This window comes from Rosa chinensis, chromosome 6 (assembly GCF_002994745.2).
Source record: "Rosa chinensis cultivar Old Blush chromosome 6, RchiOBHm-V2, whole genome shotgun sequence".
NCBI classification, from domain to species: Eukaryota; Viridiplantae; Streptophyta; class Magnoliopsida; order Rosales; family Rosaceae; genus Rosa; species Rosa chinensis.
This window is the reverse complement of record NC_037093.1, coordinates 4,189,405-4,216,366: the sequence shown is the minus strand read 5'-3', so window position 1 is coordinate 4,216,366 and position 26,962 is coordinate 4,189,405. Positions and strand designations below refer to the sequence as shown.

Genomic DNA, 26,962 nt, shown 5'->3' with positions numbered 1-26,962 from the left:
TCAACTTCCACCTTCATCCATAGCCTTTCTAGCCACTTGCTTCCATTTCATAGCATTCCTTCGCCTCTCTTTCCCTGTCGCTCCTTCAATTATTTCAATTATGCAATGCACAACCACATCTTTCCTTACAATTCCTTTCTCATCAGCTAAAGCTTTAAGCCCAATTTTCCACACATCCACAATGTACTTGGCATTGGTGCCTTGGTCAGTCCATTGTGGCATCGCCAGAATTGGAACCCCTAGACCCAAAGCCTCCAATGTAGAGTTCCAACCACAATGTGTAATGAAGCACCCAACAGCTTCATGAGCCAAGACCTCCAGTTGGGGACATCAAGAGACTACCAAACCCTTCTCAGATGTCTCCTCCACAAACCCTTTCGGGATCTTACCCGCTTCTGATTCCGTAACCACCCACAAGAAATTGCTTTTGCTGCTCCTCAATCCCCAAGCCAGTTCCTCCATTTGCTCAGCTCCAAGTTCTGCTCCACTACCAAATGACACATAAACAACAGACACCTTCGGTCGTTCATTGAGCCATTTCATGCAGGCATCATTATTTTGCTTGAAGAGACTGACACCATAATCTTTGTCCTCTTTAAGTCGGTTATCCAAGTACATGGATGGTATGGTTGGTCCTATTGTCTTCAATGGCCAAAGCTTCGACATCCAATCTACTACCTATACATATATAGAGCAAGAGAACTTGAGTAATGATGACCAAGATTTGGCTACTTTAATTCACAACTCGTCAACATGGACATCGTATTGTTGAAGCCAAATTGTAACTAGTTTATCAAATATTCTATAGCTTTTGTCTTTCAACCAAAAGAAAAAAAAATTCACAATTATTGGATGAAGTTCCAAAGAACAAATTCACATGCCCCTCTCTAAAGCAGCTAGCTTAATACACACACACACCCCACTCATGATAGCACCCCATTCTTTCTGAAGGAGTGTTGCTTAACAAACAACACTCCTACTGATTATCTGATGTATATCCAATTAGTTTACATCAATTCTTATGGAGAGAGGATCCTCTCCTAATCTCTTATCTTCCTAACCTACCTAACCTTTTAACAACAAAATGACACCTGTCCAAACTTACATCCAATGGCCTACAATAAATTTAGGTTTTTTTATCTCCAATTTTATTTGAGTTCAGGTTGGCGGGAGGTTGGTTTTGTTTCCCTCACTTTCTCCCTCTTTTGTTCTTTGGCGCTCTTGATGAAGTATAAACTAATCAAAATTTCAGAACTTTAGCTTTGATTCTTCTATCAGAACGTTAGCTTTGATTCTTCTATCTATCTCACTTTCCCTGCATTCCATTACGACATGTAAGTGTAATCCCCTTTTTTTTTTGGGTTTTCTTTTCTAAACTCTCTTCATATTGTGTGTTTTAGAGTTTAGGAACTCTATATTTGCTATTGACAAAGAGGAATTCGGTGCTTCATTATTACAGTAAAAAGGACCCAAAATGCAATTTTCATTCAAGTTTCGATCTATTCATGTATCTATTGTCTTTCGTATATTGATATCAAACCATAACAAAGCATCACGGCAATCTTATTCTTGTAACTTATTATTTTTTTTGGACTGATTCTTGTATCTGTAGTTGCATTGGATTTGGCCTTGCTTAGTAAAGTGAAAAGTATGAGAGGCTAGGGGACATTTTTTTGCTATATTGGTTGTGTTCTCTATATTGATTATATCTTTTCAGTTTACTGTACAAGGAATTGGTTGCAGATGGATAATGCATTGGGTGCAACAAATGTTAATGTAGAGAATTTTGATTTGGAATTGGATTGGAAACCAAGAAAAGGAATGGAGTTTGATTCTGAACAAGCAGCTTATGACTTCTACAATAGATATGGAGGAAAAGAGGGGTTTAGTATTAGAAGGGAGAGTCATGCTAAGAATAAGAAAACTGGTGAAATCACTTCAAGAGTATTTGTTTGTTGTAAGGAAGGTATTCGATCCAAAGATAAGAGGGATTACATGATTAGAAAATCCAGAGCAGAGACACGAACAGGTTGCCATGTTGAACTTTGTATTAAATTGAATAGGAAGAACAATAAGTTCTTTGTTACCCATTTTGTTGAAGAGCACAATCATCCTCTTGTGGTGAAAGAATGTTCCCACATGCTTCCTTCACCAGGGAAAGTACAAGACTGTCAAGGCATTGATATAGACTTAGCACACGATTCTAGAATTGGTGTCACGTCTCTATATGAGTTGATGGGTAAGCAAGCAGGTGGAAGAGATGCTGTTGGGTATACAAAACAAGATGTGAAAAATTACCCTAGATCAAAGAGACAAAGAAGCTTAGAGTATGGAGAAGCTGGATATATTATGAAATATTTTTCAGACCAAACATTGGAAAACCCTTCGTTCTACCATGCTATGCAATTAGACAGTGAGGAGCAAATAACAAACTTATTTTGGGCAGATGCTAAAATGATCATTGATTATGGCCAATTTGGGGATGTTGTTAGTTTTGATACGACATACAAGATTAACAAATCTAATCGACCTCTTGCTGTGTTCGTTGGATTCAATCACCACCGTGAGACTATTATATTTAGGGTGGCTTTAATGTATGATGAAACAGCAGATTCATTTATATGGTTGTTTGAGACTTTTTTGAGGGCAATGTCTGGAAAGGCTCCAAAGACAATATTTACAAATCAAGATGCTGCAATGGCAAAGGCTCTTCGACATGTTATGCCAGATGCATATCATAGGCTTTGCAAATGGCATATGATGCAAAATGCCATAAAGCATGGGAGTAGTTTTTTGACAGAGGATGGTGGAATCACAAGTACTTTGTCAAGGTTCATGGAAAATATTGAGGAGGAAGATGAGTTTATATCTGCTTGGGATGCTATGCTTGATAAATATGGTGCGCGTGACAATACTTGGTTGAGTAGCATATATGATTTAAGAGAAAAGTGGGGCTTTCCGTATGTTAAGCGAGCATGGTCAGCTGGAATAAGAAGCACTCAATTGAGTGAGAGTTTTAACTCTGCCTTGAAAAAATATTTAGACTCTGACCACAATCTGTCAGAGTTTTTTACACACTATGACAGGATGGTTGCTGATAAAAGGTATAAGGAGTTACAAGCAGAATATGATATGTGCTTCAGGTTGCCTATTCTGAAAATGCATGTCAAAATGCTATATGAAGCAAGAGAAGTTTACACTAAACAAATATTTGAAGAGTTTCAAGATCAATTTGAATCGTCTCTTGAAGCTTCTATAACAGATTGTGTTGATGTTGATGGTGGAAAGATATATACTGTGATTAGAGATGGCTACTCTAGAGAACAGCAAGTGAAGAGAGATAGTGATGATATACTCTCTTGTAGTTGCAGATTATTTGAGATGAAAGGGGTTGTATGTAGGCACATTATCAAGGTCCTTAGAGAAGTGATGCAAATCAAAGAAATTCCTGAGCATTATATCTTAAAAAGATGGACCAAAAAGGCTCGAGATGAAAGTGTTCAAGACATGCATGAGCGTGAAATTCAACCAGACCCTAAGTTGCAACAAGCCTCTTGGTACAGATCTTTATGTTCCACCTACATTAGAATATCAAGCAGGGCTTCTGAAAATGAAAAAGCATACAAATTAGTCATGACAAATGCAGAGAAGTTAGCAAAAGAAGTTGAAGAATTGCTACGATCTGAAATAAATGCTAATGTGGATGAGAATGGTCATACAACTCAATCCACTCCTGGACAACTCAATGTAGATGGTACTGTGGTGAATGCAAAAGGTCTAAAGAAAAAGGAAACATCTAAAGGAAGAAAACGGAGAATCAAGGGTCAAGTAGAGATAAGCATGATCAAAAATAAAAAACAGAGGCAACCCAGTAAAAAAGCAATGGAGGTATTCTTATTTCTATAAAACTACTTCCTTATTAGTTTGTTTAAATTTATTTACAGATATCATTCTTTGATTTTTATAATTCAGGTTACTCCTGATCAAATGAATGGTGTATACAAGGTGACTTTTGATCCAACATGTAATGAAGAGAATGCTACTCTTGATCTAACAAACAATGCAGATCAATTTCTGGAACAAGACTTTTGTGCATCTTCACTTAGTCAGGTATATTAATATTCTGTCATTTACTGTTGTTGTTTCTGCAGATATTGATAAGATTATATATGCTGCCTTTCATTTAGCTTTAGGAATTAGTATTGGCTGCCCAGCCTATATATAAATGGCTTTACTAAGGATGCGATAATGTGGATTAATTTCGAATCCTCCAACCTAGCAACTTGGTCCTTCATTTAAGTTGCATTATTCGACACTGTTGTGTCACTTATTTGTACGTGCCTCTCTTTTCGTGCTGATTTCAGTTTTATCAATATAGGTCACGTCATGATCATGATAATCTTCCATCTCGTTCTAATTATATTTAGGGCTTATATTTAATTCATGCATACATATTCCTGTGTTCACGGTTCCAGCTCAGCTGGAATAATAGTGTATGCAAACAGGATATCTCAATCACATACATATACATATTGAATACTGTTGATCAGCTCTTTAACATGAGATATTGGTGCGGTTCAATCAGAAATCAGCTCTTTCCTTTTACAGTTCTGTTATTTGATTGAGCCATGCCAATATCACATATCAAATACAACTTTTGATTGTCCAAGTCTGCACCTTCTTCTTGAATGAGCTTGATTTGGATCATTCATTTTCTATAATTTATGTGAATATGTCCTCTGTGGTTTGTTCTTAGCAGGTTGTGCAATCTTCTGCTTCGTTTTTGTAAGACACTTCTGCAATTGTATAGCCTTATGTTTTGTTTTGTAAGAATGGAAGAAGGCACTTGTGCAGCATTAGTTTTACTTTTTTAGGAGGAGAGGCAATTGTACAGCATATGTCTTATTTTTTGTAAGAGGATCGAGAGGGCTATGTTGATTTCTTAAACCTTAAAAGGGTAGGTTGCTGAAGGCAATATGTTCAAGTGTAATTAGACCCATTTCATATGTACTAATCATGAAGGCAATATGTTCAAGTGTGCTTGCATTGAATTATGCATTATACAGACTTGCTTCCCAAAATGCATGACACCACTATACAAATTGCTTTCCCAAAAGAATTTTGCATTATACAAATTTGTTTCTCAAAAAGAATGCTGCATTATACAAGTTGGTTTCCCAAAAGAATTCTGCATTATACACAAACTAACACAAATTGGTATCCCAAAAGAACTCTGCATTATACAAATTGGTTTCCCAAAAGAATTCTGCATTATACACAAACTAACACAAATTGGTATTGATAAGAGCATATTTATGCGATGTTAATAGCGTTAATCTCTATACTTTCTTTGTTAGTTTAGTGTATTTTCTAGTTATTTACTTTGCTTATTTTTTTTATAGGTATCTTGGAGTAAAGAAGAAGAAAAGAAGTAAAAGAGGGATTGAAAAGCAAAATCGGGAAATCTGCCTGTGCAGATCAGTTAACTTCGACAGAGCACTGAGACCAACTCAGAACCATCCAGAGGATGATCTTTATATTGATGGATAGCCTTGGATGTCTAGTTTCCGAATCTTTTTACGGCTCATCAATATCATTTTTCTAGAGGAAGTTATGGCCAATTTAGTACAAGAGGTCAGGCTGAGCGTGAATCTGAGGTTGGACGGGAATTTATGTTTCGAGGCCCAAATCACACCAAGAAGCCCGAGGACGAGTTTGTGCTTCATATTCCGAATCATGATGGACAAATGGCACGATGTGAATGGTTAGAATAAGTCATCAAGTTCAAGAGCCAATAGGAAAACTCCACCTAAGCACGTGAACCCTAATTCTTTTAAGTTTTGGATTTCCTAACCTCCAAGCATGTAAAAGGAGATCAATCTGCAGCAGCTCTCTCTTCTTCTTCCTCCCTTTTTCATTATTTTGTGTTTTTGATTCCAATTATGTGTAACTAAATTTCCAGTAGTTAGGGGCAGTTGAAGCCCCTAGACATGATCCATAACATGCTTTGACATTCAATTTATTTTCCAATTAATAAAGTTGAGGTTTTGTTTACCGTATTTCTCATTGATGAATTCTATGTTTGTATGCTTTGGAGGCCTACGTAGTATGCATGCTAGGGTTCTAATACTTTGATTGTTTGATGCCTGGATCAATAGCTGGATTCCTCAAATTGTCTAGAGAAGTAATTGGTAGTTTTCACTAGCAAGTAAACAAAACCCTAGGTTTAGCAAGGCTCTAAGTTAATTGCGATGCCTAGTGATTGCTCAAACTCTTTTCAAACTTAATGATCTCTGCATGTTTAATCTAATAAACGTACCTTTAGGTTGCATTGCTTGGGAATAGTCTAGGTGTAGAGCACTTCCTGCCTAGCATACAAAGTAAGAAAGAGTAATAGGTTGTGTTCAAGCGTACCGAGCCAATCTGAGTGTCTTCAACTAAGTTAATTGGTAGTAAATTGGACAAAGTGTATTGTGTGTGATTGTTGGGGGTGGGTACTTCCTTCGTAGCTAGTTTCATTATATTGATATCAACCAATCTCAAATCTGTTCCAGTTTCGTTTTTCTTTCTGTTCTCTGTTTTGACGTATTTTATTCTCATAGTAAACGAACTCCAAAAATTCCCAAATTTTGTGTGCTGGACGCTTTGTGTGTCTAGTACGTCTCTGTAAATTTTCATATTTTTCTGGGTTGTTTTGGTTAGGATTTTAGTTTGTTTCTCAACTGCTGTTCAGTAGGAATTGCAGTCACGTTTTGTGACTTTTGTTGAAGCTTTTAGTTTAACTTAATCCTCTGTGGGAGACCCTTATTTCCCTATATTACAATTGACATATTTGCAGGAGAATAAGGAAAATTAATAGCTTATAAATTTAGCTATCAGGTATCCTAAAAGAACTCTGCATTATACAAATTGGTTTCCCAAAAGAATTCTGCATTATACACAAACTAACACAAATTGGTATCCCAAAAGAACTCTCTATTATACAAATTGGTTTCCCAAAAAAATTCTGCAAAAGGAGAAGCCAATTGTACAAACACTCTATTATAACAATTGCAGTCTCCTCCATTCATTAAGAATGCTAGCTAGTAACCGTCTTCATTCTGGTTTCTTCAAGTTCAAACAACGATATGCTGCTTGGCCAAACAACTCTCTCACCTCTTCCAGTTCTGTCTCTGCCACCATCAAGTCCAAAATCAGCGAAACAGTTAGCTCCAGGAATAGCATTTGGCTGAAATACTAGATACAATGATCATACCATCTGAACAAAACTAGTTCGAAGATATGCAGCTTCTATAAAAAAATTGTCTTTGTAAATTTTCTTGGCAATAGATTTCATTTAACATAGCTTCATGAATATGCAGGCTCTTGGAGGTTTATGCATTTTCATTCCATTTTAGATAGTTTTATACTGATATGTTTTCTGTATTCTCATAGCAAGAACAACCAACAATTTTATCAAGTTTAGGAACCACTCTTGGTTTGTTAAATCTTGGGAGATCTTGTCAACTACATATAATGATCAAATATTGACATGATATATGCCTACGACAAACTACATACCATAAGATCAAGGAAAATAAGACCTGGCAACTACATATAATAATCAAATCTTGACATGATATATGCCTACAAACTACAGACCATAAGATCAAGGCAAATAAGACCTGCCAACTACATATAATGATCACATCTAGACACGGAAAACTTAGAATTAAGTCATAATTGACGACTATCATATGTGAAGCCCAAGAGAAATTCTCTACAATCAGAGTAAACAATAATAACGGAACGAAAACAGAACACAAATTCTGCATGACAACACCTCATGACGAACTGTTGATTAGGAGTTATCCAGATCAGAATGGGGCTAATTTTGCAATGTAAAATAAAAAAGTGTTTCCAATTCAAAATGCAGATCCCCAAATTCGAGGGATGAAGAACAAGCCCAAACAAAGAGAATAAAATCAACCAAAAGTAATCAAACAAACTGGAGATCCCAAACCAAACCAATCGAAGCATTGACAGTGAACTTAAAGCACGATCGTGATGGAGGATGAAATACCTTCGATCGTTGCTCAAACCCTCCTTGCTATTTGACAGCGAATTTCTTGTCGGCGGCGCACAACGATTTGGAGGGCCTGTGAAGCGAATAGAAGCAGATGGAGAGAGAGAGAGAGAGAGAGAGAGAGAGAGAGAGAGAGCGATTTGGAGGGCCTGTGAAGCGAATCGAAGCAGATGGAGAGAGAGAGATCGAAGCAGATGGAGAGAGAGAGAGAGAGAGAGAGAGAGAGAGAGCGATTTGGAGGGCCTGTGAAGCGAATCGAAGCAGATGGAAAGAGAGAGGTCGAAGCAGATGGAGAGAGAGAGAGAGAGACTGGTTTAGTCGCATGATTGAATAAAAAATAGATAGATATAGTGCTAAATCATATGAGCCATTGGATGTAAGTTTGGACAGGTGTCATTTTGTTGTTAAAAGGTTAGGTAGGTTAGGAAGATAAGAGATTAGGAGAGGATCCTCTCCCATTCTTATGATGACTACTAGTTGTCATTGTCAATTTTTTCACTTTTGGGGGACAATTTATAGTATTTTTGATGAAACTAAAACATAAAAATACTAATTATATACATAGTGATCGACATATTTATTACTTACTTCTGGTTCCAACTCATGAAATGTGTTGCAGAGAATCCAATCAGCCTCATCAACATTAGAGAACTGACCAACAACCATATCATACACAGCAGGATATGACCCCAAATCGCACAAAAACACTACACCAAAAACGTTAACACACAACACTTTTTGCACAATGAAAAAAAAAAAGTGTTGTGTGATGAAGAAAAGTGAATCACACAACATGTTTAGTAAACTTACGTTGTATAAGGTGGTTAAAATTCTGAAGTTTTTGTTTAGAAGGTCATTGCACAACGGTTACAAGAATAATCTGTTGTCTGAATCACAAAAAAATAGCGGCAGATTTCCCTCCCAGATCGACTCAAATTTGGCTCCAAATTGGTACTACATCGTACAACAGTATAGTTATATCTGTTGTATGAGAGTAGCATGCAAAATATGATACAACGGTTTTTTACTTTTTGTTGTGTGATGAAGTGGGAAATATTTGGATGTGCCTTTATTTGGCCCCAAATGGCACTCGAGCCGCCCAAAAACCTCCAAGTTTTGATTGAAATATAGCACCAGATTGATAATCACACAACCAAATGAGTTGTTTCCGTTGTGTAAATGACCATTGCCTAGCATGTTACTTTGGTCGATATTATAGCGGGAACTTTTCCCTCTTTGAAACCTTAGCTGAGGTTTAAGTTGTTCACAATCAGACAACAAAACTTCTTCTTTATGTTGTCTGATTCATAAAGCAAAAATTAAAAGCCCGCCTTTGACAACTTAATTAGCTAGCTAGGTTTATTAGATTTGCTGTCTCCCCGTCAAGACTTTATCAGAACAGCCGTTTCCTCTCCTCATCGAGCAGCTCTCAACCATTTTGCTAAGTTGCCAAACAAAATCACGCTCGGCGCGCGGTTTGTTCCTTCTCCTATTCAATTCAAAGTTTTAGTCTCAGCTTAGGGTTTTGATTCAACCTCCGATTTCGCTCTGCCTTTTCCGATAGAGAAACAGAGAGATCTGCTGGGCTCGGAGCTTAGCGCGATCGGCAATGGGAGTTCCAGCTTTCTATAGATGGCTAGCGGAGAAGTATCCACTCGTCGTCGTCGATGTGGTGGAAGAAGAACCGGTTGTAATCGACGACGTTTCGATTCTGGTCCACACCAGTAAGCCAAATCCTAACGGCGAGTATGACAATCTGTACCTCGATATGAATGGGATTATTCTCAACATCATCAAAAACCATCAATCTCTCATCAAAACACCTTCTGTTATCAAACACATCTAGATTAGGGTTCGACTACACTCATCGATTAAGATTTCGATCCCTCTTCTTGTTCATGTCTATCTCTCCGAAGCCAACCCATTTCCTCTCTCATCTCCCCTCACCTGCAAACCAAAAAGGAAGAAGCTCGAAGTTTTGATTCTGAGCAACATCATCATGAAGGTAATTCCCTTTTCTCCTTCTCTAGATTTGGTCTTCGTTATTTTGCTGAGAGAGAGATAGAGAGGTGTTTGTTTGTTTTCAGTTGTTTGCTCGATCTGTGTAGAAAAGAGAGGGGGGCTAGGATTGTTTGCTCGATCGTACAAGAAGATTTTTTTGTTGGTCTTCTCATTCTCTGGTGGAAAGAAATTTGGTTTTTTGGCTTTTGGTATTTGACAATTTATGACTTCTTTAATGTTTTGTTGGCATGCTTTTTTGATTTCATTTTTTGGGCTATTTGGGATTTGCAGGATTGTGCTTGGTAATGGTTGCGATTGTTTTGATTCAGCTCTGAGTTATTGGCTTTGGTTGCATGCCCTGAAAGGGAAGGGAAACAGGTTATGGTTCCGGGCCTACTGCCAAGAATTGGTTCTGGTTATGATGATCTCTGCATATGGTAATTACGCACTGCCTCTCCTCTCTGCTTCGTTTCCTCTTCAGCTCGGAATTCAATTTCTTTCTGATTTTCATCCACTACTATCAGCCATGGAATACCCATTCAATTCAACTTCCAGTGAGCTGCGCTCTTTTTTGTTTCTATAATTAGTTTGCTATAATTTGGTTTTGATTTCCAATTGTTCGCTGTAATTGAAATTTGTTAGGTCTCCACAACAAAAGGGCTTTGCTTTTTCAATTAGAAGCATAAATTCGTCATATAAATGCTGCATGAATTTAGTTTGGATGTGAATTATTTATTACGATGTTCAAATTAAGAATTTCGGATAATATTTAGCTGGATCTAAATTGTCTATAATAGTTTGAAACACATTATGCAAAGCAAATGTGAATTTCATTTCGTTTTCATATCATTTATTTGATTATGGCCTGCTCAATGCTAATCCCCATTTGTGTTTCAGCTGCCTCAACATCCGACGACATTGCACCTGCAATTTCACTCACAGAGAATGCATCAAAGCACTTCAATAAGATGAGATCCAAACATAATGAGGATCTATGCCTGGGAATTGGTGTTAAACAGGGTGGATATTCGGGCATGTTGTATACCATGGACTTCTATAGTAAAGAAAATGCAAGACCAGATGATTCAACCATTGAATATAATGGTTTTAAGATAGGTCAGCCTTCATATTTTCATTCTCTTAGTCAAGTGAGCTTGGACTATTTGTGACAGATAATTGATGTGCTATTTGTTATAGTTAGAGTAATGATCGTACTTTATGTACTAATACAAATTGATATCTCCTATTATTGGTTTTCTGATTAGCTAGCGACAATAACAATGAATCCGCTAATGTAGGTGTTTGCTTATGAAATGTTGAAAGTCTAATATTACGAACTATTTCTTTTAGTAGTTGAAAGCTTATAATTCCAGATAGTTGTGTATGTATCTTTTACTGTCTGATTAGCTTTACTGCTGCTTCTTCGTGTCCGTCCAAGTCCAAGGAGGAGAGGGCTTTGCTTCAACTCGACTGAACCTTACCCAAAAGCAATCATACCTGAAGCCGCAATCGAAAAGCTCTAAACTTGACTGCACCCAGGTAATGCCTCTCTCTCTCTCTCTCTCTCTGTCTGTCTTTACTTTCCATTTCATATTGGATGAGTTGGGGGACAGTGGGCATAAATATATAATTCTTCTCTTCACTTGTTCAGTATATCACTCTCTTGTTTTCTCTCTGATAACTCAAACTAGAATGATTTCACAGACCTTCTACTGTAAAGCACCAGAGCAATGTTATCCTCTTCTTCTCCTCCAAGCTCTCATCTTTTGTTGACTCACTCTTCTCACTGTTTTAAGACTCCCAACCTTTCTCATCATCAGGTACTTGCCGCTTTCTATTCTTCTTAATTCTTCCATGCTTTGGTTGTGCTATATGCATATTGGGAATAATTCTTCCTTTTTATTTATTTATTTAGATATGTCTTTCTGCAACTTTATATATGGCTTCAATGCCACCTTCTAGTAAACAGCTTTTGGTCTGTAACATCTATTGCTACTTTCTTTAGAGTATTATCAGTGAACTAGATGTGCATTCATTCAAACATTTTAGAAATCCAAAATGTTGATGAAAGTTCTGGGTTTTCTCCTGTGTTGATTATAATACATTTTGAGATCGAAGTTTATACATTCTCCTATTATTGGTTTTTTGATTAGCTAGCGACAATAACAATGAAGCCGCTAATGTAGGTGTTTGCTTATGAAATGTTGAAAGTCTAATATTACGAACTATTTCTTTTAGTATTTGAAAGCTTATAATTCCAGATAGTTGTTTATGTATCTTTTACTGTCTGATTCGAGGGGATGAGTACTCCACAGGGGAAGTTGAGGACTTCTTGAATTCAGTTCATTAGTTTTTTGAGCTTCTATTGAATGTATTTAAATAGTTCTGGACTACTATTTCAATTTCATATGCTCCATTGTAGATTTCTTTTACGTTGTATTGGTTACATAATGTGTCTGTTGATTTTATGTATTCAGCAGTGTAAGCAGCAGAAAAGATGGACCCATGGGTCACAGAGAGCTTCTAGAGTTGTTGCTTACTATGGCTTGAAGGAACCACCTTATAAACTTGTAAGTACAGAATCCCTCCTTCTAAATTTTTGACATATCATATCATTATACATTCCTTGAGTGACCTGCCACTAAAATAGACTGTTTCTATTTTAGGATGCTTTGGAACCCTATATGAGTCAGAGGACATTGGAGGTTCACTGGGGAGGCCGTCATGAATATGAGCTTGAAAGTTCTTTTTGTGTTCTGGGTTTAACAATTTTTTGCCTAGTTGATATCTAGATATAACAAACATTTCTTTGGACTCTGACTCTGCAATATTTCATTCCCTCTCTCAACCCCCCTCCCCAAAGCATCCTAAACAGGGGGAGAGGGCTTTGCTTATAAAAAGCTTGAGGAGTCTGAGTATTCTGCTTGGAACAATGAATTTCAAAAGCAAAATCATCTATCGGGGCTGATAAGGAGGTGATGCTCGAGCGAGTAGCAGAGAAGATGGAAAAAGACTTGATCATGGTTGGTGCTACAGCTGTGGAGGACAAATTGCAAAAAAGGGTAAGATAAGCTTCTTATTACAGTAGTAAATAAGGAACTGCCGTTTTGATTTACGGCAACTTAGTACCTTTTTTTATTCTCTTAGATGCCCCAATGCATATACAATCTTGCACAACCTGATCTCAAGATCTGGGTGTTGACAGGGGATAAGATGGAAACTGCAATCAACATAGGGTTTGTCTCTAACCATTTAAGTAGAAAGCACTAACGTGAATAATAATAAAGCTACATTTACCCCTTCTTTTTAAATGTTTTTAAAATTTATACACATGTAACATCATTTCTTATTGTTTTTATTTATTTAAAAAGATTGCAATAATGGAGGACAAGAGCCAAAAAAATTATTTACTCTAATAAATGTGGACCAAAACCTAATAATATTTGAAAAGGTAAACAAGTAGTTGCATAAAGTTGATTGTTTTTTATACTTTTTATGTCTTTCATTGGCTAGGTTCAGTTAATAGTGCATGTAATGGAGCCATATTAGGAGTTACGGGCACATTAGTACTCCTAGTAACAGAGATACTACAATGACATGTGATGCTTCGCTGGAATTGTTACCTGACTATGAACAGATAGTGTGTCTGTCTGTGTGTGTGTGGGTGGAGGGTCGTCTGGGTCTGTATTTATATAACATATAATAGCTTACATGTGATAATGTTTGTATTACATGTCTAAATGGGAAGCAAGGTATCTGTGGTGGAAGCAAGAACCAGTTTCTCATTTTACAGTGAATCTCATGATAGTTCGTAATTGCTTGCAGGCTGTGATGGTCAGTGACTTTGCTATTGCCCAGTTTCAGTTTTTGGAGAGACTTTTGGTTGTCCATGGACATTGGTGCTATAAAAGGATTGCTCAGATGGTAATATCAGTATGCTCATCTAGTACTTCATTGTCACAGATTTGTTAAAATGCCACTTGCTTGTGCTTGTATGTTGTATGCTGTATACTTGCACATGCTTAGGAACACGAGAGCATGTGTCTACTTAGTCTTCTTTTTTGAACTTCATCCACTTGTTGATGGAAATATTTTGCTTTTCAGATTTGCTACTTCTACACAAATATAGCATTTGGTCTGGTACATGCTACTTTGAGGCATTCACCGGATATTCAGGGTAATCAATATATATATGATGACTGGTACATGCTATCGTTCAATGTTATTCTTACCTCATTGCCTGTGTGTTGCATTTTGCTTTTTTCTCCTTATTTCTTAGTTTGATTCTACGCAGGCTGATGCTGCTGCTTCCAAGAATACTTCAACCATGACAAAGTCCTCTTCATTATCTCAACCCAATCGTGGATCACAGATCTCTAAAGAGCTGGTCAAGGCACATCAATACCGAGCTATTTATTTGACTTTTCACTTCATTCATTTGCTTGTGTTTAGGGCATGCACTAGAATGCTTTTCTTGTGTAAAATATTGGTTTCAATGATTGGGAAATGCACCCTTTTTGTTTTTGAAGTTTAAAGTATTGGTTATATGAATCATTTGATGGTTTGGAATGTTTGTATTTGATAGAGTACTGTTCATTTGGTAAATGGACCAAATGAATGCACAATCTAATTCAGGAATGGAATGTTCAAATGATCACACAACAGATTAGATATAATGATAACTGCCTGTTGTCTGAATGGCCAAAAAGAGGACAAAAACACATTGTAATCAATCATATCACACATCAGTTTTTAACGAATCAGTGTCTTCTGATTTATACTCAGACAACAGAATTAATTGAACTTTGTTGTCTTAAAAGTTAATCACACAACAGAACCAATTGAACTTTGTTGTCCTAAAGTTCATCACACAACAAATATAGTCCAAGAACTGAAGTTAGAAGATCAATCAGACAACAGACAAAATAAAAAAATGTTGTCTGAAACGCTAAACATACAACAGCTTAAAACTGGCACTGTTGTCTGAAGACAGCGCCTCAACTGCTGCGCAGCTGCGCTTCGCATCTGCCGAGCCCTCTGCCGAGCTATCACACAACAGTTATAACACATACCTGTTGTCTGTATGTTTATCACACAACTGTGTTCCACCGTTGTCTGATTTTTCATCAGACAACGGCTCACTCTACAACGGTGGGACTCCAAATCCCACATCGGTTTTCTGCCGTTGTCTGATGCGATTTTTGGTGTAGTGAAAGGATGGAAAATCGACAGCTTCAAGCGGAAGCTGCAACCTTGGGATCAAAATTTCCCCATCACCGCCACTAACAGGAAGCTTCAGCAGTCCTTTTTGGGCATGATAATAAATATTTCCAACAGATCCCAAATTTCTTGGCAACATCCAAGGACCAAGGCATGAATGCATCATAAACAATACAATCTACTGGGTATTCAGAGCTGGACATCCTCTCAAGGAGCTTAGTTAAAGTCTATTTCCCAAAAGCGGTTCAAGTAAGCGTCTGTGCTTTCTGCTGTTGCATACCCTCCCTCATCGTAGCCATCAGAAATGGTCTCGAGGGCAATGTTGCACTTACTGGATCCGGCATGGAGTTGTAATGAGTTGAGGAGAAAATGAGTGGTGACCAATGTGACTTTGAGTCCTTTGTGATGGAGAAGCTTGGCAAATTGAAGCATGGGATTGATATGGCCTTGGGTTGGATAGGTTAGGACTAAACAATGAGCTTTGCGAGTTCTCTCCATCATTTCTCTGTTTACATGAAATGGTTTCGAACTGTTAAATATAGAGCTAGCATGAGGACACGGGACTAAGAACTGTTAGATATAAAGATGGAAGAATTTCTGGTGAGGAATTATTAAAAAAAACATGTACGTCCCATCCACCGCCACTTTGTTGCACGCGCGCACACAAGCTGAAAGTGACTAAATCAAAAGAGGAATAATGAAAAAGCGTGAATGCTAGAATCATATTAAAACTAGCAATGACCCCCGCGCTTTGCCGCGGGATTCGTCGTTGCTAACAATTTATAATAATAAAGAATATGAATGAAAATGAGTTGATTCTTGATCAAAGTGATAGAATAAGAGTTTCTTGCCTCTAAAAACGTTTTCGAGTTTACAAAGGATATCAACCCTGCAGGTTTGCTTTTTTCTGTTTTCTCAAATGTCGTATGTAAAACAGCCACAATCATAAGCTAAAAACGTAAATTGAAAATGTTATAACCGTACAAATTACAAAAGTTGATGTTTAAACCAGACGTATATTTACAAATTGCAAAATTGAAGTTAATCTCTGGAACTGCAGGGAGGTGACTTATGACTGACCACCACTTGATGTGCCTTTGGCAATGATTTTAAGATTCGAACTTCCCATTGAAGCTCCAACAAACTGTGAAATATAAACAGTTAAAAGTTTGAACTGAAATTTTTTTAATATATGGAGAAACTACAGTATTTCATCTTAGCTTGGAAAAACTTTTGGGAACTACTCTAAAAGGCCAACATTAGAACAGCCAGAAACAGGTTTAGTCATATGAAAAATGCATCACATTTATGTGTTAGAAACTGAAAGGGTGTGTGCTGTTATATGACATTGCATCATACATTCTGATATGAAAATTCAATAGATATAACTTTTACCTTCGAAATATTTGGATGGTCAAGCTTATGCCAAACAACAACAACTTGCTGAAACAACGCCCCAGGAGTAGTAGTTGCAGCAGCAATGGCAATATTGTTCTCACCCCAATCCAATATCTATAAGCGAAATAGCTCACCATGAGAACATTAATAAAAACAAACACAATCACCTGGTGCCTGAGGTTTCATTATATAATTCAAACACGACCACTTTCTTGCATATTTTAAAGCTGGTAAATGAAACATTAGACTTACACACCACACACAATCACACAAAAGAAACATCTTGGATGGCTGCAATCAAGACTCAAGGTACACCATGGGATAATAAATATTAGCATTATGCAAACAACCTAGTTCAATATGTTCTGCAATGGAATCCCACAAAGTTATTTGCTTATTTACTGGAAATTAAAATTTCAAGGCTTTCTTAATCGGAAAATCTAACAAACCAAATCTTCTACTAATCCTAGCCTGATAGAGATAATTTGACTCAATTTGGAACAAACAGACCAAAAATATATCTATCTTTGTATTTCATCTTTGCTTTGATTTGTAAGAGCACCCTAAGATGGTTGCTGAGAATCAGAAGTTTAACAGAAGTGAGAGGCTAATTATATAGGGTATGGGAACTACAAACTTACAAAATTAAAACTAAAGTATCGCCAAATCCAAACAAAGGCCTGCAAATCGCAAAAACGTAGACATAACTCAAAAGTTTACTCATTTTAAATACCAAAGAAAATATTAAAAAAAAAAAAGTAAAATAAAATAAAAAAACCATGAAAACAAAAATATGACAAAGATATGGTTTGACATGAACAATGTAACAAAAAGTGTGAATATCGATCAGCATTTGGCAAATCAAAGAAAAAGGGATAAAGAAAAGAAACAAATTTGACGCAGAAACTAAAACTAAAACCAAGCATAAAATCAAAGTTGAAAAACAATAAGAATGAAGACCGTCCATGCAATTACTAAAGCATTAACAGTTCCACACCCAATAAAATCTAAGATATCAGTAAAATCCTAAAATAGAAAGAAGCAACAAACTTTCTAGTTAAAAGAGTACCTTCTGAAGCTGAAGAAAAGCTCCTTTTCCTACTCATGTCCTTGAATCAGCAAAGCTAGGTGCACTGCAGAAAACACTACATTTTGTTTAGGGAAATCAGATAGAGAAAGAAAAATGCCAAAGAACCAACTATCCACTCACCAAAACTCCAACACTGAAAAATTTCAATCAGCAAAGCTGAGAAGTATCCAAATCTACACGGAATACAGAAATCCATATCAAAATACCTTTCTAGGCCAGCAGAACACCTTGGTATCCACGATCAAGCCTCCGATGGCAACTCCCCCCTCCTAGTGATGGACCTCGACACCAAAGGCTGAAGCTTCAGCTTCAGTTTAAACCTAATGTCAATTGTGAAGCTGAATGTTAATGCATCATTTTGTAAAGAAGTGATGTTCTGGTGTAAGTGTTACTGGACCAAAACTAACAAACTAATAGGCAATGAAATTAGAAAGCAAAAATGATTACACTTTGAGAGCCCGCGCTTTGCTGCGGGTAGTATAACTGCATTAAGTGGTTCTTGTCACTACTTCCAAAGCCAAAAGCCACGCTGGTTTTGATGTGTCTGGATGTTTGTGGACATCTTTAGTAGGTTTGTTCTTTAGGTTAACTGTAGGATGGCCTTCAGAAGGTGAAGCACCATCTATATATAACAAACAAAAGAAAAGGTCACTAAGTAATATGATCAGAAGTGAATATCAAAAAACTAATAAACCATTGAGATGACAGAACTTTTAAACTACATTTTCAAAGAAGCTACTTTAGAATCACCAGATTACTATGATTAGATATTAGGATGCTCAGGCTCATTCAAAAAAGAGCATACAACCCTTGTTCACACTTTTAGCATATATATTTTGAAGCTGATCTGGGACACAGAAAAAATGGTTTTAAATTTTTCTTTCTACTTAGATTACTATAATTTTCAATGAAAGGGTCTATGGAAAAAATAAATACCTTTTTTCATATCTGCTAGAGCATCAGCCATGCCTTTTCGACCTGTTGTGCTACTCCCAGCTCCACCTACAGCAGCACAAAAATGAGCTTCTTTATATTTTGGGTGAGAACTGAAAAGGCCAAACAAAACAATGATGAAATTCACGCATCATAAAGCTAGTTACAGATAGGTGTTCAATAATCAAAAACCAAGATACAAAAGCTCTTTTGGGCAAAAAATCTAATGAACCATATAACTTACCCTTCTATATACATTAATATCAAGGCCAATCTTGAGAAGATCAGCAGCATGTATTCAGTACAACGTTCCACTTCTTCTTAATTGCCCCTAGCCTCACCTTTATGCTCCTTATATCAGATTTGCTGCAACAAAAAACCCAAAACAAAACTTAAAAGAAACAGAAAACCAAACTCTACATAAACTTGGACAGAAAGACGAACTGGGTTTAAATTTATCATTAAAAGCCACAGTGATAGGAGCATAACTGCGACAAATATAATGTGAAATCCTCTACACTTTTCTTAGCTATTTCCTTTAAAAAGTCAGTTTTAACTTTGTTTTCTTTTTAGGTAGTTCATGAAGTAGTTCAAGAGAAATAAGAGATTAAAGGGAGCAACGAAGCCATGGAACATGAAGTACTGATGCAGAGGACCAATTTTGATTAACCATTTGGCCAAAAACTACAAGGGAAGTCCACGGAAATCATTGTGCAAAACAGTTGCTGCAAAGCAGAAAACTGCAGTTTCAGAATCAGCTTTCTGGGAACGGTTTTGAGGAGAAATTATTGCATCCTTACAGCTGCAACTTTGCAGAAAGGGCCAGCGAAATTTGAAGAAATGATGTTATACTCTAACTAGAGCCAAAGAACTGGTCAGAAGTGTCAACGAGGCAGCAGGAAATCAAATGCAAAGTAGGCTTCCCGATAAGGCAGAAACTGTCAGGTTTTCACGAAGCTTTTTGGGAGATCTTTTCCGGCGATTTTCTTGGAGTTCTTCCAGAAGGTTGTTGATCATTCTAGAAGATATGATGTCATAGAACACGTGGGAGTCAAGAACCATCCAGAAACCTGTCAAGCCGAAGTCGTTCCTTGTCCAAGAAGGAAGCTTTAGAGTCAGAAATTGAATCCTAGTCAAAACAGGACAGTTTGGCAGAAATCTTCTTTGGACGGATTTCTTGGGCATTTTTGGAAGGCTATTGCTGCTGCAAATATGAAGGAGAGTCCTAGAATGATTCATCAAGATTTTGGAAGATTATTAAGCCTTGAAAATCATTTAATTGTGCACCAATCAGAGTAATTCTCAAGCAACTAGGGGAGGCTTTCAAAGCAGAATTGAAAAAGGAAACTTGGGGGTGCTCCACATATATATAGAGAAGCAGAACACGTTGCAAACACACCACCCTACAGCGCCATCTTCTGATATAGAACCGAGCACACAAAGTCTTGAAATTCAAAAGTCCTCCAAGAGCAAAAACCGTGCAAGAGCAAAAACCGTGCACACCATCATCCATCTTCATCAAGCCTTGCCGTGTACTATCTTGAAGGGAGTTCTTCCGTTCAAGACTACCTAAAAGTGAATTCGTGGGTCTCATCTTCTGCCCTTTACAGTTTTTATTTTCTTGTAATTCAAACTTATATGTTTCTAGTTGTGAATTTTGAGACAATGTGTGGCTAATCTACTTTTGTTAGGGGCGAGGTTTGAAGCCCCTAAGATATGTTTTTGACAATATTTTGCTTCCTAGTTTCGTGATTGCTTTGTGGTGAAATTGTTTATTTGGTTTTGGTTTACAGATAACTCTTGCATGTTTATGTTTTATGAATGCGCACATAAAATATTATGATCATGTGAGTGGGGCTAGAAATAGGTATGTTAATCTCCTAAACGGTTAATAATGCTTGTTTCAATGGTAGTAAAACCTATAGGACAATAGGTGAAACCAAATAAAAAGGATTGCATGCTAGGTAGGCGTTCCACACTAGTTTTGCATACTTGTTTCAATCAAACTTCCACATGTGATTAATGCTTAGAATAAATTGTTCATAGGATAGCGTTCTATATCTTGATTGTTTATTCTAAAGGCTTAGTAATGGTGCGTTCATCTTGCTTGAGTAATCTAGGGAAGTAATAAGAACTCACGCATGCTTCATGGTTTGTTCTTGATTGAAACCTTTTTCACGACTTAGTAATTGAAACTAGGATGATAAATTTGTCTCAAGCATATTTTGGTGGTGGATTTCCGAGTTCCTAACATCTTCATCATTATCTTTCAAAACCCTAAATTCAAAATCGTGTTCTTTTCTTTGTTTTCTGTTTATTTTCGTTAAAAACCCAAAAGCCCCAAATCAGTTTCGTTTTTAGGATTGCAGTGCCCTCTTCTATCCCTTATCTGTCCCTCCATCTTTCTCTCTTTTCTTTTTGTCGTGTGACGTTTCTTTTAGTGTTAGTTTAGTTTAGTTTTCTTTTCTTTTGTGTGATTAATAAAGTTACCCTCAATCCCCGGCTTGAACGATCTCTGCTTACTCTATATTGCTAACGACTACATTTTGCAGGGTTAAGTTGAGCGTCTATTTTGGGCGTATCACACAGTCACAATATATGCTGACGAATAACAAAAAGAAAAGGGAGTGTGTCAATAACATCTATGAGGTTCCAATATCTTATCTAATGCGTACGCAAATCACTATAGTTGAAATTTAAACTGCGACACATATTTGCATCCTTATGATCATAAATAGAAGCAACAAACTTTATTAAGTTATTATTAAGGCTAATAGGTTTCAGAATGTATACCACATCAACTAGAGACCCAATAGATACCAGCAGTTGGGAGATTTTCGGCCAAACCTGGAATTTTTAAAACTATCTGCATAAGTATGAAGAAAACAGGGCTAATCTAAACAAAATTGAACATCCCAAATTCATTTGCACCACCCAAAACTGCATGCACTGAAATTCAAAACCAATCAACCAAATAAGAAGCTTATCTGGAGCTCAATCCATCAAAGATCTCGGATTGCTCAAACAAATCCCCCGATTTGATCAAAAGGATGCCAGCTCAATCGGATATTCCAATTTGACCAAATGAACCCAATTTCTCAAATATCACTTTCTCTATGGGTGCCAGCAATCTCTCACTTTCTTTATCACTCTATCCAATTCGATGAAGAACTACCTGTGCGAAGCATAGGGAGAGCGAGAGACAAAACAAAGACTGAGGGCCAATGTCAAGGCTGTAATGATAAAGAAGGCTTTCGAACGGTACTTGAAACCGGTCCAATCGATCATCGAGGTCTCAGACTTCGATGTAGTCTACCGAGTTAAGACCAGCAAATCGAACTTCTCATTAAGCAGCCCGTAATTGAGGGAATAGATTATAGAAAGAAACGTACAGAAGATTATAGAATGATGGCATCCTGTAATTAAAAGCAAACGGGATACCAAATTTCAATTTGTAAACCGGATTCGAATTTTTCTTTCTAATTGAAAATATGTGTTTATGGGTTTACAAATCCTATTCAAGCTTAAATTCAATTGAAATAAGAGACCCACAGTCTATCAGATGCATGTTTTAAAGAGAAAAAGCCGAAAGAAAGTGATTGATTGATGATACTAACTCAGTTTCTATGGAGGTTGACGTTGATCGGAGATCGCAAATAGTGGAGGAGCTGGAGTCGACGTAAATGGAGAGTTCCCGAAGCCACTCGTGAGCCGATGTAATGGGTTATATACCCAGACTACGAATGGTACAAAGGTATGAGGGCAATATTGATTAGATAGATCTAGAATCTGATAGATATATTCTTGGCCTTTTCAGTCTCTTCTACTCAACAACATGAGTCTGAAAGTATAAAAAAACCGAAGCATAAGAACACAATCAAATGATGGCAACCCGTAATTTTTTTTTTTTAAATGAAGGGCAGAAGCGTCATTTAATTCGGGCTCGAATGAACAGTGAAACGTGAATGAACAGTGAAGCTCCGGTGAACAGTCCACGCCCTTTAGATTATAGATAATAACTAGAAATAGCGGCCGCGCTTTGCCGCGGGATTTGTTATTGTTAACCATTATGTGTGCAAGGTTTATTGATAAAATGTAATAGATTACAACATAAGTTTGGGAATGAACAATTGAACAATCATAAATTCCAACTTAAGCAAACTATGACCCATTTATAAACAGAGAAACAAAGGATCTCTAGTTATAAATGTTCTAATGTTGCCAAGAATTTCCTATTTGTGAACATTTTAGTTGTAAAAAGGAATCAAAATCATCAACATAACCGAAAAGGAGGTGATATTTGAGTGAAGTGATAATTCACACATATCACACATCAAACTAATCATATTTTAACACAATTAAAAACTAAAACTTCTAAATGAACTCAATGTTGGCAACTTGATGATCAAAGCAAAGCAATGAACTCAATGCTGGCAACTTGATGATCAAAGCAAAGCAAAATTCCAGAATTGAAGACATTACAAATACACGAAAATTAAGTCGATTAAAGAGATCAAAATTATTGGAAAATTATTGCAAGATCATCATGTCCACCAACAAATGTGCAAACCTTGAACGCATACTGAAAAGTCCTCCAGAGCATTTTTGAGATTTTAGCGCATCCTTTTAATTGCTTCTTATAATTTTGGGTTCCAGTAGTCTACGCCTCTCCACTGGTCTGTACTTCTCTTATTTCCTGCAACATAAGGTCTATTTCAAAGTCAGTTGACCACTTTTCTTAATGATTCTTAATAAGTTTTCCAAAGTTCAAACACAGTAACTAAATATGTGAAACTTTCTTACCGAACTACTCTATAGCGCCAGCTCCATGCAACTTCTCTTACCCGGATGAGGATATTGAAGTCGGTGGGTCTTTTGATTGAAATTTCTTAATTTCTTCATCTTTTGTTTGCTCCGGTTTACCTATTTCTCCTTTTGATCTGCATGTTGCTTCATTTTTGTTAGTCAAGGGCAGAGATAATCAAAATACATGAAATGAAATTTTCTTTATAGGAGGTTGAGTTTACTTTGGTGAAATAATGCTCAGTCTTCTTAATGAGCAGACAAAAGGGGAGCCTCTATTTTCCAAATGTGTAGTTCTGTGATCATTGCATTTAATTATGAGTGGAGTGCTGCTGTTGTCCTCATAGTTCTTAACTTCTTTGTAGTGATTCCTTCAAACCTTGATAAAACCTGCACATTGGAAAATGGCATATTACGTAATTATAATGAAAATGAAGATTAACAAACGGTAACAACAAAAGTGGAAGATGATTTATAATAACTTGTGTCTCAACCAATCAAATGTTCAAGAATGGATTCTAATTTCTTGTGGAACTCTAACAGCTCATTCATGTCTTTTGTTTGGAAAGAACTCCCTTCTCATGTCCGTTAAAGCCTTTGAATATTTCTGAACATCTTCAATTTGTTGAAAGTACACTGATATGAGGCACATAAATTGAATGGTTTTAAATTTTTTCTTTCTATTCTACTTAGATTATTATAATTAAAGGGTCTATGGAAAACATAAATACCTTTATGTCATATCTGCTAGAGCATCAGGCATGACTTCTTGACCTGCTGTGCTGCTCCCAGCTCCACCTACAGCAGCACAAAAATGAGCTTTTTTATTTTTAGGTGAGAACTGAAAAGGCCAAGCAAAACAACGATGAAATTCACACATCATAAAGCTAGCTATGGATAGGCGTTCACTAATCAAAAACCCAGATATGAAAGCGCTTTTGGGCAAAAAATCTAATGAACCATGAAACTTACCCCTCCATATACATTAATATCAAGGCCAATCTTGAGAAGATGAGCAACATTATTCTTCAGATACTTCAGCACAGCGTTCCTCTTCTTCTTAATCGCCCCTAGCCTCACCTTTATGCTCTTTATATCAGACTTGCTGCATCAAAAAGACCCAAAATCAGAATCCATAACAAAACTTAAAAGAAACAGGAAACCATACTCTACATAAACTTGGGCAGAAAGACGAACTGGGTTTAAATTTATCATTAAAAGCCACAGTCACAATATATGCTGATGAATAACAAAATCTTGCATATTGTGTCAATAACATCTATAGCTCGAAAAGGAAATCATAGTTTCTAGCATTTAGAGGTGTTATTAACTTGGTACAATTATAAATAAAGCCACAGTTTTTCAACCAACAACAGATAACTTGGGCAAAAATTTTAATGAACCATGAAACTTACCCTTCCATATACATTAATATCAAGGCCAGTCTTGAGAAGATCAGCAACACTATTCTTCAGATACTTCAGCACAGCGTTCTTGTTCTTCTTAATCGCCCCTAGCCTTACCTTTATGCTCTTTATATCAGATTTGCCGCATCAAAAATACCCAAAATCAGAATCCAAAACAAAACATAAAAGAAACAGGAAACCATACTCTACATAAACTTGGGCAGAAAGACAAACTGGGTTTAAATTCATCATTAAAAGCCACAGTCACAATATATGCTGATGAATAACAAAAAGAAAAGGGAGTCTTGCATATTGTGTCAATAACATCTATAGCTCAAAAAGGAAATCATAGTTTCTGGCATTTGGAGGTGTTATTAACTTGGTACAATTATAAATAAAGCCACAGTTTTTCAACCAACAACAGATAGTCTTCATTTTTTTTTCCTTTCATGTAATGTATACTGTGGTATGATTAACATGATCAAACAAAAGTTTGAAAGAAAATGCAATGCTTCTTTCAAAAGAAGAGAACAGCTTAGGACAACTTGAAGATTCATTCAAAGAGTATTACAATGTTTCCCACCTAATGAGCCACAAAATTTTCTGTAAAAAAATGTAATTGAGAACCAAAAGACACAAAATATTTATAATTTGTGATTATAAAACCACAAAGAATCATGAAAATCAAACCAAGAATGTTAGGGAAAGGGAAACATCTCCTCACGACCACTCAATGTCCAGCTTAAATAACATTCAAAAAGCAGGAACCAAACTTATACATTTATGTGATGAACCTAGAACTGATTTTTATCCTAGAACACAGAACTTAGCTGTTAAGAAGAAGTCCAAATGTATATTTAAAATGAATTTGAAGTATGTAGTTCTATAATTGAAACATAGATCTCTACCACTGAACATTTAGGGATGTGTATTTAACAACTCACTATGACCACACATAGCAACTCACCCAAATCCTACTTCCCTCAAACACCAAAAAAGCTCCTTCCTTTAAGCACAGACGTACTGATCCAGTATCGTCTTGCTCCCTGCAAAATCACAATTCAAAACATCAATACGTATTCGACTACAAATTTCTTTGCAACTGATATTCAAAACACTTGCATCCAATTTTCTGTAAATTTAATTACTCTTACACAAAAAGTAATAAAACAAATAACACACTAACTGAACCATGAAAATAATAAAACAAAAAATGTGCCAAAGAAAATAATATATAAAGAAAACAAAGTTAAAATAAATAAAAATAAATAAAAACATGTAAGAAGAACTCAAATTATCAAATATATGGTTTGACATGAAGCAAAGTGATAAAAGAAAGGAAGGAAGCAACAAACTTCCCAGTTAGAATACCTTCTGAAGCTGAAGAAGAGCTCATTTTCCCATTCATCTTCTTCAATTAGCAAAGCTAAGCACACTGCAAAAATATCACTACATATCGTTTAGAAAAATTTAGAGAAAGAAAAAGCCAAAGAACCAAATATCTATTCACCAAAACATAAACCCAAATCCAATCCTTCACCGAAAAATTTTAATGAGCAAAGCTAAGAAGGGTCCAAATCTACATAAATACCAGAAATCCATAGCAAAAGACCTTTCTTGGCCATAGAACACCTTGGTATCCACGATTAAGCCTCCGATGGCAAACTCCACACTACCGATGGACACTGAAAACCCAATTCCCAATCAATCAATCCATCCAAAAAAAAGAAAGAAGAAGAAGATGAATTCTTTGCAGAGAAATTAAGGAACCGAATTCCTCGCAAAGATGGTGGCTTTGTACTCGTCTGAGAAGACCAGCCTCTGGGTCGGCTCTGTTTTGGAAGCCATGGTCGTCAACACTGTTCTGGCTGCTCACAACTCTCTTGCTTTGTTGCTCTTTTTCGTAGTGATTTTTGGGTACTTAGGTGTGAGGGATTAGAGTAGATGACTCTAGAAGAGAGAAGTAGATCAGATCGATACACAGCAGGAGATTTTTTTCTCAAAGGAGGGCCACCGACCAACCTCTTAACCTCTAGTCAGAGTGGT

General features: G+C 36.6%; 1 long non-coding RNA gene and 1 pseudogene across 1 annotated transcript; one reads left to right on the top strand and one right to left on the bottom strand.

Annotated features, from left to right (window-relative positions):
* LOC112170016 lies at window positions 1-26,962 on the bottom strand (annotated as a pseudogene).
* Window positions 11,580-12,788, top strand: LOC112170018. The gene is made up of 4 exons (XR_002924995.1): window positions 11,580-11,605; window positions 11,771-11,886; window positions 12,547-12,636; window positions 12,733-12,788. It is a non-coding gene; the product is annotated as an uncharacterized LOC112170018 (long non-coding RNA).